Below are 21450 nucleotides of genomic sequence, written 5' to 3'. Positions count from 1 at the left end.
ATACAGACACAGTTGTACCCACGATCCTGCTCTCCTCTTCTATTCTTCATTTGTCTTAATGTAAATTCTGCGGATAGAAAAATGACACACAAACCCCCCTCATCCACCAGGAAGATCATCAAAGTCCCAAAAACCCATTCGGCCAAATTCATCAGAAGATAATTCTGCCTCTGGGGGCTTTAATCTCTAAAGAGCAAAATCAGTTTGTGGTGATCATAACGGCTTGATTTGCATTGCAGCTGCAGTAAAAGGCTCCCGTAGTGCATAAAGAAACCACGATTTTTTGGAACTTCCTTGAAGAAAATGGGATCAATAGCACCATAAGGAGCTAAAGCGCCGCTATTAAAATGGATACTGGATTAATTTAACCCTTTGGGTTCTGCATGCAACAAGTGTAATAAAATTCTCAAGTCACATTGTACTGATAGAGCTCCCAGCACACAGTTCTGGATGTCCTACAATGATCAGAACTCCCAGGAGATGGCCTGCAGCATTTGTAGGGCCTTTCTGAGCCACGGAGGCAATGCCAGCAGCACTCAGTTCTGCACCCCAAAGCGCTCAGCAGGCACAGCACTGAGGAATCATAGAACAGGGGCTGCAGCACCTCCCCTATGAGGACAGGCTAAGGGAGCTGGGCTTGTTCACCCTAGAGAAAAGAAGGCTGCAGGGTGACCTCATTGTAGCCTTCAGTACCTACAGGGAGCCTACAAACAGGAGGGGAATCAACACTTTGAAAACGTAGATGACAGCAGGACAAGGGGAAATGGTTTGAATTGAAGGAGGGAAGATTGAGGTTGGATGTCAGGGGGAAGTTCTTCACTATGAGAGTGGTGAGGTGCTGGAACAGCTGCCCAGAGAGGCTGTGGATGCCCCGTCCATCCCTGGAGGTGTTCAAGACCAGGTTGGATGGGGCTCTGGGCAGCCTGTAGCCCCCTACTATGTGCAGGACAACCAACCAGCAGACCAGGCTGCCCAGAGCCACATCCAGCCTGGCCTTGAATGCATCCTCAGGGGTGGGGAGTGCAGCTAGGAGCAAAGCCAAGCACTGGCAAGGAAGGGGACTGATAGAAGGGGCACCACAGCCAGAAACAGCACTAAGAGCACTGAAAGCCACTGCTGCCAGCACAGCCCATAGCAGAACATGGCAGTGGGGGTAAGGAGCAGTTTGCTCCTGCATTAGCCATGAGGAACCAATGCTTACTGTGCTATCAGCCCCACCTGTGGCTCGTTATGGCCTCACCTGTTTCAGCCGACCCGCGGCAAGGAAAAGCACTGAACCCTTAGAGATGGGGGGGTGGGGGGGGCTGTAATGAACACCCACCTCCAACCCCCACCATGGGCTGCCCCATATCTGAGCCAGCCGAGCTCCACCTGAGCCTCTCCTGCAGCCGCCGCCCCCCACAGCTGCGCTCGCACCGCAGATGCGGCCATTAATGACCGCTGATGACTATTAAAGACCGTTAATCGTCAGTGAACCCCGGCAGTCATCGGAGATGCGTGTTGTTGTGGGAGCTTGCAGAGTGCTGCGGAGTGCAGGTAAGTGGCTTTTGTTTAAAAGCGCGCTTAATTCTTGCCTTTTTAAAGTGGATTTGCTGATGGTTGCTGAGCGCGGGGTCTTTTCGGCGATGCTTGCGGGTCGGGAACTTCGCGTCGTGAAAACTTTGCGTGTCAGGCAGTGTGGGTCCATACTAGAGAGCGAAGAGGCGGGGACGGCGCTGGTGGTTTTTGCTGTGCGATCTGAGCAATCGAGAGGTTCCAAATGGAGCCCTTAGAGCAGTTAGCAGAGTGGCAAAAGTGTGATAAAGCAGTTCCGGGGCGGAGAAACTGTTGTTAACGTCAGAAATAAATCTTAAATCGCACGCGTGAAGGCTTTAATAGAATAACGCTCTGGTAGATAGCAGTGAAAAAGACTTTGCTAAGCGATGCCGAGCTCTGAGTGCTTCAAGGACCCCCAAAGAGGCGCAGTTGGGCGGTTGGGGGTCAGCGCTTACAACGCAGCTCCGCGCCCTCCTCTGGGTTGTAATGATTCGGTGCTGCCGGTAGGGGGCGCTGTTCCGTTGCTCGCATTGCAGCGCTCAGCGGCGCGCGCGGTCCGTGCTGCGCCTTTCCCTCGTGCTGACTTTGCAACGGTGCAACAGGCAGACGCGTTCGTTTGCTGCTGCTCTGTCCCTGTATGTGGCTTTATTTCTTACAGTAATGAGTTTGCTGGGGTGTTTTTCCCTATAGGAGCGGCCCTTGTAGTCTGTGATTTTGTGGTGTCTGTTTTAATAGCTTGTGTTGGATGCAGTTCAGTGCTGCTCTGTTAGATTGCTTCCCACCCTGCACGTTTAGATAATCCTGGTTGTTTTGATCTGATTAAGTTCCTTAGTACTGCTCAAGATTAAAAGCTGTGACTGGAGAAATATTTGCATGAAGCATAAGCAGCGTTTTAGGCCTCTATATGAGGTGGCTTTAATAATGCCACGCTGCTCGGGTATTAAAGCATTAAGTATTAAAAAAAGGTGAGCTGTGTAGATGAAGTGCTATGGTAACTTTTCATGTGCCGGAATAAAGATGATAATAAAGAGATGCTGCTAAAAGTTATTCGAATTGCCCTTGAGCTATACAGCGTGATCTAATTCTGAGATCATAAAGGGGAAAATCCTCCTTGAGGCATCCTCATGGTAGGGAATGGAGAGAGAAGGAATCCTTCTGGTGAGGGGCTGAGGGTGAGAGTGGAGCCACAGCTGAAATTCCTGGGGCAGTGAGTGGGAAGAGGGAAGGATGTTCACTCCCATTGCCTGCTATCCCATGGTGTGTTGTCCTGCCTCACTGATACATTGGCTCATTCCCTGTGCAGTCCCTGTTAGCTCCTGTGTTTGGCAGGGAGGAAATCCTGCTGGCATCTGGCTGAAAGTGAATGGTAAGAAGACAAGAAGGGAGCTGAGGCCCTTCCCAGATGCCAATAGGACAGCAAATCAATACCCTTCTCATTCAAAGAGCAGAATGAGAGGAGTTTAGAGTGAAACTAATGGGAGGACCAAGGAAGAAAAGCCTCGACTGCTGTTGCCATGACAAATAATGACAAAAAATGACTGAAGCGTTTTAAAGGTAATGCTGCGATAAAAAATATCCTGTGGGTTGCTTGGTTATAATTGGGCTGTTGGAGCTCCGTGGGGCTGAGTGGGAACTTTGCAGGATGCATAAACAGTAGGAGAGCTGGGTGATGCACACAGGGGGTGATAAAGTTCTTATGGAAAGGCCTCAAATTCAATTCCTATGGAGCTTTTTTCTTCTTTTTCTATTGTTTTTAGTAAAGATTCCTGCTGGGTGGGGGGTTGGACTGCAGGTCAATCACTCAACACTTCTAAAGGTGATTTCTGTGGGTGTGAATGTGTTTCCTTTCCATCCCATTCATCGCGATGAATTTTAGATGTAGTCAATGTGAAGCCTTTTTCTTAAGGTCTGATAATTAATTTCCAGACTCTCATCTTAACCTGTGACACTGTGAGCACAAAGAGCATCAAGTTTGGTTTTGCTTTCTGAGATGGGTTCTTATGGCTTCTGGAGACAATACATGAAATAAATAGGAAGTCAGCCAACTACTTGTCTGATTCCCCACCCAGAAATACATCTGCTATTTTGCTTTCCCTCCCACCCCATTTTCAAGAGCTGAGAGCTTTGAAATAGATCCTCAAACTTAAGCTCCTGTATGCTGCTGTGTCTGCATGTGTGTGAGTGCTCTGTGGGTGTGTATTGTGTATGCTGCAACCTGAGGGTTGAAGGATGCAGAAAGAGCCAAATTGTGAGTGTGGTGCTCGAGCTGTGGCGAGGTTGATTTGTTTGTTAGTAGGCACAACTTCACTGCAATTCACCTCCACAACATAAAAACCAAAGCAGCATAGCAGATTTATTTTTTATTTGTGAATGTACAAGCAATGGCCAGAGCTAAAATGTAAAGGAAATGAAGCAAAGCAAGGGAGCCTGAATGTGTGTATGCGGAACTGCAGGTGTCCAAATTGCTGTGTTTGGGAGCTACAGGCTGTCAAAAGTTCCTTAGTTCTTGGTATTTTTTTGCTATGTGCTGCACCTTTGTGTTCTGGGTCCACTAACCTGCTAAACTTTATGACCCCTTGGTGCTGAGAGTGGTGTCAGTACAGCTGGTTGTCTGAATACAAAGATGGTCAGCAGAGACTGGCCCAAATCAAATCCCTGTTGATAAGATCTCAGGTAAGATATCAGTCTGAAGTCAGAATTCACTGCTGGTGCTCATAAGTGTAAAACACCTGAGACCTCAGGGGAGTTGAGATCTGTATGGAACAGCACTTGGGTGTTGTTTCAATGGCTTCCCTACTGAGATTTGCTGTAGTAAGATGGGCCAAACTTGCATGTAAAATTTCCAAGAAGGATTTTGATTTGCTATTACAGAGCTTTGGAACGGAATGCCACTAATTCCTTCTGCTTGCCACCTTTGTAGATTGCTTCTCATTGGATGGTGTATCTGGAATAGAGAATGAATTGACTGCAGGCCCTGGAATGGGATGGGATGTTGGTGGTTTCAGAGTAGGCAGTGCTTGGTTCAGTGTAACAAAGGCACTGATGGTGAATCTCTTGGTGTGTACAACAGAAAATAAACCCGTGTGGTTTTGGGATTCTTCTCTTCTTCAGTCATTCAAAAGAGATTGCAAAAAAAAGACTGCAGGCTCCTCACATTACCATGCTGGGTCTTTGGTGTTGTGCAAATGCTGGTTGCCTACAGTTCTGTTTGTTTTCAAAGGCTCTTTGAATGACTTACTACCACTTTCAATGCAAAAATAATCCTGTAATATAGGAAGTGTATAATTTTTAACAGTTGTCCTTCTCCCATTGGCTTGTAATGACCACAGACTGTCAGAGTGCAATAATTCCAACAGGGAGTGACTTCACACCCATAACAGTATATGCGAAGGCATCAAACATTCATGGCTGTACCTGAGGCTTTTTAGTTCATAAACCTTCCTTGAACTCAAGTAATAGAGTTATCAAAAAGATAGAGCGTAGAGCAACTGTTCATCATAAATGTGCTGTATTCATAGACTTTCCTGAAATGCAGTGTGTGGAGTACAGTGGTGTAATTTGGTCTGGTGTATAATAGAATAACCAATACCCAACAGACCCACGCTTTCTATTCTTTCTCTTGTTGTGCTTTAACCCAGCTAAATGCTGTATTGCTCTGACCCTCGCGTTGAGAGGGACAGATTCTGATGTAGCTGACACCAAATGATAGTTGGAACAAGAGGAGGGACCCATAAGGATCACTGCATCCAACTCCTGGCCCTGTGCAGGACCACCCCCAGAATCAGACTGTATGATTGAGAGCATTGCCTGGTGGTTAACTTGATGTGACTGCTGGTCCTGTCTCTGTGCAGTCCTTATATACATGCATTTCCTGCAGGGGACACTTAGAACTATCATAGTCATCTTTACATATTCTTGGGAGGAGAACTGTATCCATTTTAAGGAGAAGGTGGTCTTGGCACCCTATCTGTGTGCTTAATATTCAGGTTGTGTCCTTTGATATTCATTAACATCAAGGGCATCCTCCCAGGTGTATCAAGTGCACTGTGCACATGGGATTCAGCTGTGTTCAGAGCCTGGCTCTGAGATCATTGCAGCCATTCAGTGTTCAGCTTTTCACATCTGAGGAGTGGTTTGAAAGCACTTTGGTTAACAGGCGCTGCACAAAGCCTTGTTTGGGTGCTGGGGAACTGGGAGCCTTGCTGTTCCACGTCACTTACACACAACAAGAGGCTGCTCTGTGTACTCCTACATGTCAGTTGTGCTGCTGCCTGTGGATTGCATTAAATATTTCACCCTATGCCTGTCTAAACTTCTAAGCTGTTACAGCTGTAGACTGCGCATGTGAATAATGTATGAAAAACATTGTATGGATTTTAAGTCTTACCCTTTTAGCATCTGCCTTTTCATCTCTGAATGTTCCTTGTTTTACACGGCTGTGATAAATCAGCTATTTAGTGAATTGGTTATGGTGGATTTTCAGGGGGAAGCTGAAGTAGCTGTAGACTCACGTAAACATGCAAAACTTTGCTGGTGACAAACTAGGGAAAAAAGGCTAATTAGTGTAATTACTGTCATTATGATTCTAATTTAACTGCATGGACTTGCACTGCAGCAACATCAGAGCTGTCACATTTGCAAACTGCATAATTATATGTATTAAGTTCTGTCTCTGCATCCAATATATAAAATGTGCTGTTACCTTAAGTTGCTCCAAAAAAGTCAAAATGTCATTAAAGGTCTGCCTTGATTTTTCTTGATTTATTTCTAATTACCACTGAAAGGTGAAACAAAAAGCCTTTCTACACAAATCTTTTACAAGTTTTGAGTGTATTTTTAATAGATGCTGAGCTGAAAACAAGAAATCAGTGCACACGTGTATGCATTCATGCCTGCGGTTATCCCATTGCCTCATATTGGTAGCACAGATCTTCACTTAGGTGTCAGAAACCCTTTATAACTGGAAGTTTCATAGTCAGAGCCTCAGCCCGGCTGTTGGGGAGCAGCTTTCTCTTCACTCCAGCTTCATAGAATGACCTGGGTTGGAAAGGACCTCAATAATCATCTTGTTTCAACCCCCTGCTATGTGCAAGGTTGCCAACCACTAAACCAGGCTGTCCACAGCCACATCCAGCCTTATAAATATATATATCTCCATATCTATCTATATATTCCAGATTCACTCCAGCAAGGATGTTTTTTCAGCAGTAGTTGGCACTTGAAGCTGTGGAGTTTTGTTCCTTTTCCCAAACAAGCAGCTTCTTAAACTGGTCTTGAAGAGTCACCTAATGACTGTGGATAACCTGATAGTTCTTTTTAGTCTGAACTGAATTACTTCAGCCACCCACACAGCACTGCCTCACAGGCCATCAGCATGCTGAAATTATGATTCAGTGCCTTTAATGATCAGGATGTTAAGTATAATGTTAATTTGAAATAATGCATTTTGTTGCAAAGCTTGGAAATTCTGGTCAGGCTGCCCAGAACTGATGCTGCTGCTACTGTATGGGCAGAGCACCTCTCAGTGTGGTTTTGTTGCCTTTCTGATGTGCAGTGAGAGCTTGTTCAGCTGCAGTTGGAACCTCCAAGCAAAACAGATACAGAGTTTTCCACCTCAGCCCAAAACCATCTGCAGAATGCGGTGCCAGTTCATTTCTCAGGTAGTGTCTGACCTTTGGTGCTGCATGCCTTTCAGAGGACGAGTTTGTATTTATCACCAATGTGTGTAAAAGCGAGTGCAGATTTGGTGCTGCTTCTCTTTTCAGCCTGCCTTCTGTTCCTGCACAACGCACTCATTCATCTCACAACAGACAGAACTTAGCGCAGGACCTCAAAGCAAAATCCTTCCAAGCTTTGAAGCTGTTAAGAGACTTGAACCCGTGATTATAGCTCTCATAGAATGAAAAGATGAATAGGAACAAATACAAGTTTTGATGTGATCCAAATCCAGTTTTGATTTCGAGCTCTCTCACTTAATTCCTTGAGATCCTGAGATGCTGCACAGCCCTTCCGAGCCCCCAGCCCTCCTTCTAGACTGAGTGCATCCTCTGAGAGTCCTCACTTAATATGGATTTATGCTTCTGGAGCACTCCTGACAGTTTTTCTTCCCCCCCTTCTACATAAAAAATGACTTGCTTTTGTACTGTTCAGCACTGTGATGAATATTTATCCAGGGGGTTTATTTTTGTTATTCTAAATCTGCCTGCATCCTTTGTAAGAAGAAAAATGGGAAATAATTAATCTCTTTGTTAATCTTGATATTTGCATGGAACAAGTGAAACAAGCTCTTCAAACCACTTGCTCCACTCTTTAGAAGTATTTACTCTGCAGTTCAGAGGGAAACTTGAGGGCTTATTTATTAATTTCTATCATTTGGGATTCAATATATGCAGTGGGAGGTGAATTTCCTGGTCCTTAGTGGGGTGTATATGATTCACTGCTTGGTTGGAAGACGATTTCAAAAAGTAACTGTAGGAGAAGAGTGGGAAGTTACCAAATCTGAACAGGCAGCTCATGTAATAAACATGTGGATCAGCTCTCTGTGTGCAGCTCTCCAAGCACAGCAGGCTGAGGAAGCACCCCAATGCATGCTTCAGCTGCAGCCTGCTGCTTTGAGCCTGCACAGTGCTGCTGCCAGAAGGGATTGGGCACTCAAGAGTTGTTGATGACTCAAGAGATGATCTGGGCTGTCTTAATGAGGAGATGTGAGTTGCAGGATGAGGCCCCTGATTCCCTTGGAGATTTATCTGTGGTGGCCAAAGGCTGTGATGAACTCTGATGCCTAAATATCATAGGATGACCTGGGTTGAAAAGGCCCACAATGCTCATCCAGTTCCAACCCCCAGCTGTGTGCAGGTCGCCAACCAGTGGACCAGGCTGCCCAGAGCCACATCCAGCCTGGCCTTGAATGCCTCCAGGGATGGGGCATCCACAACCTCCTTGGGCAACCTGTTCCAGTGCCTCACCACATGTGCAGGGTTAAGTGTTAGAGTAAGACCTCAATTTTCTGATATGAAAATCTTATGGTATAATCACATTACTGGCCCAGTTTTCACGCATACCACTGGGTGTGAGACTTTTATCTGCCTCGTGAAATTGTCCCAGTGCCTTCCTTTGTGCTGCAGAGAAGGGGCAGAGTGATGGAGCAGCTGTGCTCTGTGCACTGCTGTCCTCCTTTGGGATGGGAGGACTATGGGTGTATCTCTGTGCTGGAACCACAGCCTCATAGGATGTCAGTGCTGCAGCTAGAAGCTGTTCTTTGTGCCCATGGTACAGATCAGGTGTAAGTGACTGTTTCTCCCAGTTGTACTCAGCTGTTACATGCTTGGCTTTCACTGATCTGAAGATAAAATTGAAATTTCTTCAGCCTTGTGCAGCATTCCATAATATATTGCTCAGCAATGCAGGTGGAATGTGGGGAAAATACATCTTGTCCTGTAGGTCAGGATACACTGAATTGTTGAATACAAATATACTCATTTCACTTGCATTCTCCATGTGAAAGTAGCATACCAGCCCTGTCCAGAGTAAGATCCAGTTGTCTGGAATAAAACTGCATGTATTACAATTATAATAAATCTGTTTTCATTTTCCTTGAAGAAATCCATGTTGGATGGCTGCAGTAGCAGTCTGATTCTGAGTTCTGACCCCAAATCAGGCACTGCAGCTTCCTGGGCTTTGGTTGTTGCTGTTGATTACTTATTTACACTTGCCTTCAGCAGGATAGGAGGGAAAGGATCTGTACTCTGTGTACAGCAGTAGGCTTAGTATTACCATGAGAACAAAGCACTTTTTCCTTGTGTTGGTCCTACTGTTTTTAGTGTCCAGATGTGTTAAAAGCATTAGCAAGCGTTTGCTTTGCATTCTGCTGTTGCAGTTTGGCTTGTAGAGACAGATTATTTCAGATCCATTCTCAGAGGTTCTCAGTGCACGCTGCATAATCTAAAATCCCCTTATGAGATGAAGTTGGAGTGCATGTAAACTATAATATCTGTCTTGGAGAAAGTGGTAGGAGTACAGTGCTACTGCTGACCTATAGCTCATGGTTGGTTATAATTGCTTTCTACGGCTAGCTTAACATGCCATGTAGAAGTAGATGTTGACTTCTACAAAGTAGAGAAGGTATTTTAATGTGTCCTATGACCCAGACAAGGTTCATACTGCCTTATAACAAATACTGTCAGTTCTACCAGGAAATCTCACCCAGTCTTCAGTGAATGGTGAAATCCTGTTGCCTCCAATGGATTCCAGCAGAAGAGAGGTATGGTGGAGTGATGGGTTCAGTCTTTCTGTGCTGGGTGACTCCCAATGGGCAGCAGTGTGCTCACTTTACAGTGCAGTATGATTGGTAGGTACAGTAACAATTGTTTTTTAAGCCACATCCTTTACATTAAAATTTGCAAACCAAAGTCAGCTCTGGTGTTTGACTTCAAAAGGCTTGAAATGAGGATGGGCTTGGCCCTCTATCTGAAAAGTAAATTGGACCAATATTGGATCTTTGTTGGAAATGGTAACCCTGCTTTGAAGGCTCCTGTTTATGAAAGGCACTTTGAAGGTATTCATTCTCTCTGAAATGAATTCGTGCTATTCAGCCTGCCACTCAGAATAAGAAATAATAGCAGTCAGTCATGATTGCTGTCATCTACCAACAGTTCATTACGTAGCAGTTAGAGGATACAGCATTTGTGAAAAACATCACTGTATGCACCTTAAAAAGAAAAAGGCAGCAACTTCATGTACAAACACACTCAGGCTGCTTCTCTACAAGACTGGGTGACATTTCAAAATGTTTTTAACCAAGTGATGCTGCTGATACACTGAACAGGCAACAAACTGGTGGGAAATGGTGCTGCTCCAAAGGATCTCTTTGCCCTGGTGGAAGATCAGTCTAGTTCTGCACCATCTTCTGCTCCATCTGCTGATATTCTGCTATGTGTCGTGACTCAAACCAGTACAGGGTAGAAGTGGGACGTGTATGGAACAGTGTTTCATTTCAGTTCTTCCACTAATAAGATGAGATTGATATTCCTGGAATAATTTTCTTTGGGAGCTCATCTCTTCAGCCAAATTATTGATCTGTTTCCCCTGCTTTTTGTCTCAGGAATGCAGCTGAATTCACTCTGGGTGCAGAGATGGAAGCTGCTCGTTTGTGTCTGGGATTTATTTACAGTGGAAGTTGGATTCTTTCTGTTGCTAAAATGAATCCTGCTGGTCTGAGGGTTTATGTGGATGGGAACCAAAAGCAGAATAAAAGGTTGAGTAATTACCTCTTGGGAATGGCACTGAGTGTAAAAGGTTAACCAAAAGGCTGCGTGTCTCACTAAATCCAGGTATCTTTATTTGTTCTTCCAGTGCCACAATCTACTCAGTAGGAACACAGAGGACCCACCTTATAATAGCATCTTTATGCACTGACGTTCCTTATCTACAGATAATTTAGGATAGTTCTGATCCTGTTTAGGAACAGTTGATTCATGAGTATGATGGGGCTGATAACTACATAGAAAAGACTCTTAAGAAGCTGCATGTAGTGCTTATGTCATCATTTTAATTAGTATATCTTAAAGAGCAAGATTGCTATTGCTGTTATCATTTTGCACGTGGATACTAAGGACAATTACTGGGTCAGACTTGATACTTTCTTTTGCAATTAGTCAAGAAACATCCTCTGAAACAGAACAGTAACTTGGAAGGTGTAAGTTACAGTTCTGTGTGCTTAAATGGGGTTTGTGATAAGGTTTTGATTCTTCTACCTTAGGTTAAAGAACGTGCAAAGCACTGACATACAAGTGAGAATGGACACCTTAGCTGGGGGTATTTCTCCCTGATCTCTGAAGAATAATTGAGTTAATAACTAGTTAACCACTTGCTGATGTGTAATTTTCTCATTTGTACAAGTAAATTGTAATTAACACACATGGCCTACAGACACATGCAGGGGGAAAAAAAAAAATCTCGCTCTTTTCCCAAGTATGGATGGATTAAAATGTCCTGTTTTCTGGGAATTACATTTTAATGAACTCTAATATGCACAGATCCCATTAATGAAGGCTGGTTTTTTTTTATTTTTTATCAGCTCTTCTAATTATGAGGATCAGCTTGAAGCAAAAGCGCTTGAAAAGCTTTGTGTAGAAGTAGAGGGGGTGGTAGGGAATCCTCCCAGCTGTATTTGAAAATAAAAGCCTTAGGAAACGTTCTTTTTATTTTTTTTTCCTTGGGTTAAATGCTTGGGAAACTTGTGTTTGCTCTTTTGATCCTAAACTTTCTGAACATCAATCAGCACTGTGGGGTTTGGGAATACTGAATGGACATGAAGGCTGAGTTCTGTCCCTGCCTCACAGACCTGGAGCTTTCTTGGCCCCACAAAAGCACCAGCAGGACGTGAAACGTTCTCATTTTTGCACAGTGATCCTCACCATGCAGTGCCTGTGCTGAGAACAGCTGCTGAGGGGAAGCTGGCTTTCCCATGGTGCAGATCCCTGTCCTTCCATCTCAATGCTTTGCAGGTGCAGTATTTAGTTCATCCAGCTGGATAACCCTGCTTGGATACCCTGGTGCTGTCATAACCGAATCCTGAAGGAAAGGAAATGATGATTGCATTTCAGTCATTACCGTCTTTATTTCCCCTGGGCTGTTGATCCCTGAGCTCTCTGTAACATCACCTGAGGTTTTCCTGCTCTGCCGATGCTCAGCCCTAAAAGTGGGCTTGGTGCGATGTCAGCTCTCTCCAGCAGATGTCCCTTCAAGCTCACCAATCTTCTGCCGCTCCCAATTAGAGCTCTTGTTTTCCAGGGTTTTGCAGAGGTAAAGCCTGCTAGGTAATTGTGTGCCGAGATGGGAGCATTCCGTGGTGCTCCTTGGCTGTGCAGGCTTCTTTATGTCCCTGATCTGTCCCTCTATCCTTCTGTCTGCTTGCATTCCACCGGTCCACTCCTCTCCCACCTCCCAGACTGCCTCTTTAAAAGGTGAGGAATTCAGTAAGCTGTAGGAGGGGCTAAGCTTAGCTGATTTCTTATTCTATACATTTTTGGGTTAACTAAATGGATACATAACAAGATGCCTTTTTTCTTCTTCTTCTTCTCCACCCCACACACACACTTATATCTGTCTCATCTTGTAGAGACACAAGGGGGAAAAGTTAGAAACAAAATAATTGTGTGCTGGCATTCTTCCACACCTGCTGAACGCACCATGGCTTAACTTGGCAGAATATTTCTGCCTGGCTCTGGGAATTTTGGAGTTACTGACAGTTTTGGCGCATGCATCTCGGTGCACAGGGGTATGTGACTGGAGTTTGGGGCTGGTTCTGGGTGATGCTGGCTGCTGGAGGGCCAAAAATACAGCCTCAACAAAAGAAGGTTAGACTGGATATAAGGAAGAAGTTTTTTCACAGGAGGGATGGTAAAGCAGTGGCACAGGTTGCCCAGAGGAGTGTTGAGAACCCCATCCTTGGAGGCACCCAGGGTCAGGCTGGATGGACTCTGAGCACCTGATGGAGCTGTGGGTGTCTCTGTGAATTGCAGGGGAGTTGGACCAGAGGGCCTGTAAGGGTCCCTTCTAACTCAAATAATTCTGTGGTTCTGTGTGCAGTGACAGCAAGAGGTATTTCTAAGGGCAGACCTTAAGGGAGCCCACAGCATTTCAGTGACATTCCAGCCTACCAAACAGCACTATGAAAAAAGGAGAGGTCGAGCACAGGGATTTGCCTCATGTGAATGTATCTATCTCTTAGGAAGGTCTTTCTACCTTGGAGGGAGGAGGTGATGGTGCAATTAAAGTGCATTTCTCTCTATCTTTAACTCAGTGAGTGCTGCTGAGCTCCTCACATGTGGTGGTTTGCTTTGTGGCCATAAGGGCTTCATAATGTCGTCTTCCTCCTTTCTTCCTTTGCTAATTACTGTGATGGGCTCGGATACCTTTAAGACACAGCTTTAAAAGCAGAGGCAGATTTGGTTTTAATTGTCAAAGTCAACCACTCCCCCCAGAATCTGTTGTCTGGATGTCTGTGCTAATCTTGATGGGCATTTGGAAGTGATCTTTATTTGTACAGGTAAACTTGCACAGTTAATGAAGCTTTTTGTATTAGGAAGACTTCAGAAGAGTAAAATGCTGTTGAAATGACCTGTAGTTCTAAAACAATGCTCAGAAAACAAACTTATTTTGTGGGGTGGAGTGGGAAAAGGGAATTAATGGCGTTCAGTGGGATCAACTTTTCAGTAATCCTAGTAACTACAGATGGCTGTGAACTTGGGTGTATCCATAAGCAGAGAGCAAGAAGAGATGCACTGGCCTGGCTCTCATGTGGTGATCTCTCTGCTATGTGAGGGTCACTTGTCAAACAGCAAGGACAGTTATTTCCATAAAGCTCAGTCTGTTTAGGTATCTTTATGCCTTCCTATGCTTCCAGACTTGTAAATAAGTGCCTCGTTGTCAAGGTGATGGGCGTTTATGATAGGCATTGGAATAAATATTCAGGGAAATTAAAACCCAAATGTTTGCCAGTCCTTGTTAATATTTCTCCTCTGTTTTTGCTGACACGGAGGATGTGTGGAAACTGACCTCACTTCAGCATAAAACCTACATGGAAAATTTACCTGGTGCAGAATGCAGCGTTGGCATGGAGCAGCATCAGCTCTGGAAGCAGCAATCCAGGGCAGTGCCAACATTGCATGTTTTGGGGGAGGATAGAAGAAATGCATACATGAAATACTCTGATTTCATGTATGTATACAAGTGACTTGTTCTTCATCGCTTCAGCAGCAGCAAGGTGTCTAAATATGTTTAAACATCTGGTTTATGGGTCACCACCTACTTCCTGGTTATTGTCATTGAATCTTAAGGGGCAAATCATATTTGTATTAATTGTTTGCATCTCCATTCTTTCCTGGAGTCAGAGTGCCTTTAAGTTAATTTATTGTTATAATAAGGGATTAAGAGCAGTGTTTGAGAATGGACCCAGCTGAAAAAAAAACACTAATAATTAATCCAGACCTTTTCCCACTGTCTTATTCTCATTTTGATTGCGCCAAGGAAACGAGAGCAAATCTCATCTCGCTGCTGTTTGTGTCGAGTTGCTTAGCTGGGGTGGCTGTGCTCCTTGTCAGATGTGTGTTTATGCTTCCCAGGGTTCCCAGGCTGCCCTGCACTACCAGCACTGAACTCATCCATATGATGCTGTCGTTATCAGACTCGTAATAATTTTCTTACCCAGATGGGCTCTGTTTCCTCTCTTCAGAACAGAAGCCCGTGGAAACTTCTCCCACTGTTGGTGGCATAATGCACATAAAAGAAACAGTTAAAAAACATATGAGGAGTTGTTACCCTCGTAGACAACTTGTGGCTCTCCTGTTACAAGAGCAATCTGGTCATCTATTCACAGCATATTAACAGTTGGTGTTTTGATGTGTAGTTCATGGTTGTTTGCTTAAATTCTGACTGTTGTTGACTGCAGAAGATAAAAAGTGAAGTTATCTTAATGCTAAAAATCTGGAGGGGGGAAAAAAAACAGTAAAAATTAATAGCAAAATTAATAAATAATCAAACATGCAGGTTTAGTGGGTATTAGAAACAACATGATGCAGTCAACTGGAACTTGGATTTATTTTTTTCTTTGTTTAGATAAGCAAGCTTCTATCCTTGGCTTCTCTCTGCTCCTCCCTTTGTGTCAGGAAATGCTGAACTGTGAAAGGTTTATTACCCTGCAGAAGATACAGTCTAAATGTTCAAGACCCCTTAGAAAAAGGCACATAGTGTGTGGCACAGAGCCCTGTTATAGATCAAGGATGGAGGCAGAAATATATATTTATATTTATATATACACACCTAATTTTGGAGTTGGACTCCATTACTCAAAAATATAAGATGTGCCCTTTCTTTCCTTGGCTGTTTTAATGCTGCCCTACAGCAGCACAGTGATGAACACAATTTCATTCCTGTCTCATCTTCTCCTGCAGTTTATAAGCTCTGGAGTGATGCTTTATCCCTCCCTGTGTTTTCTTGCTGAGTTCAGAGCTGTTTGTTCCCCTGGAAATTAATTTCCATGTGTTTTTGAGGGTCATCTCATACTGACGTACAAATTGATGTGTAGACACAGTAAGAGAGGATCTTGGTTTTCCACTTCTCCCAACGCAGATGGGCAGTGTTGGCTATTTGCAGAGCCGTGTGCTTCGTGGTCAGTGCTCTGCAGGTTGCATTGATCTGTATGAAGCTGGTTGGGCTGTGCAGCGTTGGGGGCTGGAAGAGGAAGGAAACATTTTGGGCAGCTTTTGTGTAACTTTGAACAGATCTGGCTCAGGAAAAGATAAACAACTTAGTTTGTTTGAACAAATAAAACAGAAATAGCACACGAGTGCAAGGATTGCCAGCTTGATGGGGAAAGCTGAGGCATAATGGGATAATGTGTAAATGAGTTTTCCTTAATTTGAAATAGCTGCAGTCTCTGCTATTTCACATTGGAGCTTTCAGCACCCTGTTTTCCAGGAGCTGTGTACCTTACCTTTCTCCTTATACTTACTGAAAGCAGATTAGTAAGTTAATACTGAATTAAAACTAGAAGTGACATGTATTTCTCCTAGGCTGAAGGTTTTATGTTGCTTTAATTTGGTGTGGTTTGATATTACGCTTGAATTTGGTTCGATACCTGTGTGCATTCTGAGCTGTGAGGCCTTGGGGAGCTGACTTAGAAGGAATTTTGGTGTTTGTGTTACATGGCAGTGAGCTCAACACCAATGCACAGGGTCAGAATGGGTTGCCCATGGTTTGGGTAAAAAGGCAGAGCTGTTTCCATCTGTAGCTTCCCTGGTGGTGGCTTGGGTTGTGCTTTTGGTGTTTTTGGGGGGAGTGTGTTTTGTTTTTATTATTGTTTTTCAATTAGATTCTGTTAGATTGGATAGAATACTGCACTAAAAGATCCCCACCAACACAACTGGCAGAGGAGTTCAAGCTTTCTTGCCTCTGTCTGTGGTGATGCTGCTTGCATTACCTCTGAGTTTATCCCACATAAATGCAAGTCTTTTGGCAGATAATGAGTTGCTGATTCTTATTCACAGGTTAATCTTTCTTGGTTTAACCTTTTAAAATAACAGATAATTGCATCTGTGTGAAAGAAGGACAGGAAATTAAAAAAAAAAACAAACAGCAAAACAATAATGTTTGGCTTTTTTCCCCCCCATTAGTCACCAGAAAGCAAATATCAACAGCCTGTTACAAATCTGGAAGTGGTTCAGCCATGATCTCTCTCTATCAAGACAAGCACAGCATGCCAAGAGCAAGGACTGAGTGTAGCACTTCATTGCAGATTGCTGTCGTGTGATGTTCCAAAGAGGTTTGCAACTACAGCCAATAAAAGAACTTCCACAAACCTGTGGTTTCATGGGAGGTGAAGGGGGAAAGAAATGGCATGGATCACATTATTGTGTCCATTGGTTAAGGCAATGTTATGGCATAAATAACTTTTTTATTTTGCCTTTTCTCTGCTCTTTGTTATTAACTGCAGTCTGCTGAGGAGGATGGAGAAGTCAGGGTGGTCCAAGCTGCTGCAAACTGATCACTTTCCTTGCAGTGATCGCTTGCTGTGAGTTGTTCAGAATGAATGGTATTGGGTGCAATTTTCTTTTTCTTGACTAATCGTAAATGCACCTATGGCACAGTATAGAGAAATCTGATGGAGGTGAAGGGCAGTCAGTTTGGGAATGGAATCTTTCTCCTGTTGCAGAGTGTTTTCATCTGGAATCAGTGCTGCAGTGCTGGTATGGTTGTACTGAGATGGCTGGGAGGGTTTTAGGGCAGGGGGTGGCAGAGTGGAGATTGCAATTGAACTGCTGGTGCTGCTGGCTGCCCCTTCTGCATTCCCTTAACTGTTTAATGCTTTGCTTTTCCTTCACCTCTTTACTACAACCCTGTAAGAGCCAAGTGGAATGGAATTTCATGTTTGCTTATGAAAGGAATCATTTGCGTGCTGTCTGTAAATACGTGATGAGAAAACAGGATAGACCTATGAGAGAGAAGAGTATATGAGCTTAAAAATTAATAAAACATATTTCCTGCTGTGGTTGAACTGGAGTTTAAATGGTTTTAATCAGTGGAAGCTCCACTAGCATGTGTGTCAGAGGTGGAACTCGAGTTCATCTTCACATAGTCCCAGTGAAAACATAGGAAGGGGATGCATTTGCTCTGGCTTTGCTGAGCAGGTGCTGCATGGAGTTGTGCTGCTGCCCCATTGCCTGCAGAGCATCTTCTGTCTGCAGGCAGTCTGGGTGCCATGTTAGTGCAGCCAGTGGTTTGTGTGGTCCCTGCATTACATTTAAAAAGGGGGGAAGAAGCAGTAAAAGGCAAAAAATGGGAGCAGTCTGAGGAGTTAACTGAAGTGCAACCTGGTGGTACTTTGGATGTGCACTATTCCAGCTGCCAGCAACAGGAGGGACTCCTCCACTCACTGTTCGTTTGGAATGGCTTTAACAGCTCTGGAAGTAATGGTGGATTCACATTTCCTCACTGCCCTGATCCCGGTGTCGGCTTAAAATTCACATTTAATTAACCTCTTCACCCAAGGCATAAATCAATACTAAAGCTCCAAATGCTCCCCACACTGATTGCTATTTCCATCTGGAGGGAGGCTGCTGGAAATTAGAAATTAAGGTGCCTGCAGGAAAGGATCAAACTAATTGTGTGGTTTGAAGCACAACTAACTGGTAAACTGCAATAATGAATGTCCTCAGCTGTGATTGGGAAACCCTCTGATTAAGGTTCTGGGGAGGAAAGGGAGAAGCAGACTGTGCTGTTGTGTGTGACAGACTGGGCTCACTGAAACACATTGAGGATGTCTGGAATCCTGGGGTTCCTTCCATTGCAAGTAGCAACAGCAAAGAGCAGCAGAGGTTAGAATTCTATGGGTTTGCATTTATGCATAATTTTATTACAAAAATCCTGTCTGGTGTTAATCCTCCCTCCTTATTATTACCACCCAGTAATGCTATTGTGTATTTTTAGTGTAGCAGCTCCTGAGAGTGCAGCTCTGTACACATTGCAGTGGGTATGGGAGATGGAATAGATCAGGATTCTTTTTCCTAGGGTTGGGGAGAAACAGCACTCATTGACTACCATGCAAATGATTTCACAGCTGACACAGAAGTGGTTGCAGTACAGTGACAGAGATTGGATGTGTTTCCTTCTGCTTTATGCATTTTGCAGGATAGGATGTTTTTATGCTTTGAGAAGAATTTCTATGTTGCTCTAAAACTATTTTTTTTTCTTATACCCTAAATAAACTCTTGGTATCAAATTGAGCTCTCTTTATTTGTTGTTATTTTGTTAAAGGCAAACTTCAGAGGGACAACAGTTTGTACTGCAGAGAGTTTAAAACTTGCTTTTTCTGTTGCTGCTGCAATGTCCAGGCATTTAGGCTACATTTTGAGAAGATTCTTTTATGTCCCTTTCTGCAAACGTATGAGCAGAGTGTTGTTGTCTTTGCTCAAAGTATGGAAGCAGGGCTCTGAATCAGTTTGGGTCTTGAATGGTAGGTGGTGGAAGACGGATCAGAAGCACATGTGCCTACATGGGAGGCTGTCTGCATTCTGGCTCTTGAGGCTTTTCCTGCTTTGGTACAGCAGAACTCAGGTTTTCATTTAGTCACCAGTGAAATGGAACATCTGCAGCACCCAAAGGTGTCTGAGTGCAAGGGACCTGATCTCCTTCTGTCAGACAGTTATAGCAGCAAGGAGAACCTGCTGTTGTATTTGGAGGAGGTGTACAAGGATGCTATCCAAATGCGCTAACACTGAGTGCACGTAGATGATGGAAGAAAAATTAAGTGTTAAATTTGGCTGCAGTGTTGGTTTTGACATTCATTTACACCAGCAAAACCATTCTACTGTAAAGCTTTCTAGCTTTTGAATCATAAAATGATAGATGTTTCTGGGCTAGCTCTGCAAAGACCTTGAGGACTCTGTGGTCAGCTTTGGCTCATCTTGTTTACAGATGTTATTTCAGATGGACCTTTATGTTTTTGCAGTGAATGCAATTCTGCATACTTGAACCTTCAAGTACTTGAATTACACACCTCATTTCCCTGGAATCTACTGGCTGGTATATCTCCAGCAGAACCATTAAATAAAATCTTAGCTCAGCAAAGAGTTTTACCATGTGGTTAAAGCTCAGCTCGCTCTTAAGTCCCTTGGTACCTGAAGACCTTCAGGCAAAGTTATGCCTTCAATTACGTGCTTGTTACTTCCTTGGTTCTAATGGGATTGCTCAGGTGTAATGAAGGGCAAAAAGGGGCAAAATGTGGCTGTCTTAGTTGTATTCATGTGGCTTTTACTGGTTTCTGGTGTTCTGGTACAAAACTTTGGATGGAACAGAAGTTCAGGTCTGTTGTGTCTGCTTATTTCTAATACTCAGACAGGAAGATGTTGGGACTTGTAATCCAAAGCTGATTATTCATAACTAAGGAGTAGAGAGGGATAGGGTTGGGTAGGAGTAAACAAATTTGCATAATTCTTGTATTTTGCATGCAAAATACATTTTAGGGCTTTATCAGAGCTTCCCTTATGTGCTTGCAGCTGCAGAGCTGCACAGTGCATTCACATATGATAGCCATCACTTCAGGCTCTGTTTCACCTTGTCACATCCCATTTATAAGCTGAGGTTTTTAATAGGACGACAGACAGTCACTGAAGAGGGAAGGCCTCAGAAAAATAAATAAAGACTGAGGAAGTCAGAGATCATTAAAGCTGACACTGCCTCACGTGTTCATTAATTATGGATATATTTGGAAGAGCTTTGTTAAAGCTCTGGCAGGTACATGTGATATAACTTTTGAAAGCTCTTGACTCTGCTCTCGGAGCACATGAGCTAAGGGAACCCAGAAGTGCAGTTCAGGTCTGCACTCAGCCCATGCTTTGTTTAGATTTAGTTAATGCTGGAATTGTGGCCAAGCAGCCAGAATTCAAGGAAACCAAGCAGGTTTCCTTTGCAACCATTCATTCTCTATGGAGGAAAAGCTGTTTTCACCCACTCACACCCTGGGCCCATCCCATCCATAGCTTTCTGCAAGACCTACAGTGCCTTTCCTAATGGTCCCCCTCATTTTAATGCAGACAGCTCATTCCTGCAAGGAGGGAGTTGCAGTGTCTTAACTGGGGCTCAAGGTGTAGTGAGTCTGAATATAATGTCATAAACATGCTGATGCTTTGTTGGTTGCTTATAAAACTTGAAAACATACAAAGTTACACCTGACATGAAGTAGATTGTTCTCTAATACCATTAAGTGTAGCAACAGGAGAAAGTTCTTAAGCTGCCTCTTCAAGAATGGGGAGATCTGTACTAAGAAAGAAGCTGATATCCCTCTCAGAGGAATCCCAGTTGAGATGCTGACAAAACACAGTTCACTTTTTACATTGTCTTCAAGTCTAAGGTGATCCAGGGACGTACCAAATTTCCCATTTAGAGCTGAGGTTTCAGGTTGAGATAACACCTCATGTGCTAATTCTGTCAGAGCTAACTCTGGAATTGGAATCAGCTGTGGTACCATTCCTGTGCTTCTGTAATCAGGCTAATGAGACAGCCAGAGCAGGATTAATTTGCTGAGATGTATGGGGATAATCTACCAGATCACAAGAACTCACTATTAATACTGCCAATAGGTCCTCAGTTTGCACTGGTGCTGTTTCAGTGAGTTTCCTCCTGTGCCATCCTGGGAAGATGGTGGATCTAAATTAAAGTCCACCACCCAGGCAATAGTGTTAATTACTTCTGCATAGTAGTTGCTGTATGCATGCATTAGTGCTTTTGTGTGGTGGTCTTATGGTACCAAAAGGGAAATGTCTGACCATGAGGAGCTGCGTGTGTGCCTAAACCGATGCATTATGTGCTATTCTGTACCATGGCTGCAGAAGGTGGGGAAATGAATCTGAGTGTAGC

The 21450-nt window shown here is 43.8% G+C and overlaps 1 long non-coding RNA gene across 1 annotated transcript in view; it reads left to right on the top strand.

Annotated features, from left to right (window-relative positions):
• The first annotated feature begins 1424 nt into the window (after nt 1-1424).
• LOC125685205 (uncharacterized) overlaps nt 1425-21450 on the top strand; it is a 65378-nt gene continuing 45352 nt past the window's right edge. The window contains exon 1 of the long non-coding RNA XR_007373398.1: nt 1425-1536. This is a non-coding gene — a long non-coding RNA (uncharacterized LOC125685205). The remainder of the gene's footprint in view (nt 1537-21450) is intronic.

The sequence above is a fragment of the Lagopus muta genome, chromosome 27, assembly GCF_023343835.1.
Source record: "Lagopus muta isolate bLagMut1 chromosome 27, bLagMut1 primary, whole genome shotgun sequence".
Classification (NCBI taxonomy): domain Eukaryota; kingdom Metazoa; phylum Chordata; class Aves; order Galliformes; family Phasianidae; genus Lagopus; species Lagopus muta.
Note: the sequence above shows the minus strand (reverse complement) of the source record. Positions and strands in the feature narration are given on the sequence as shown.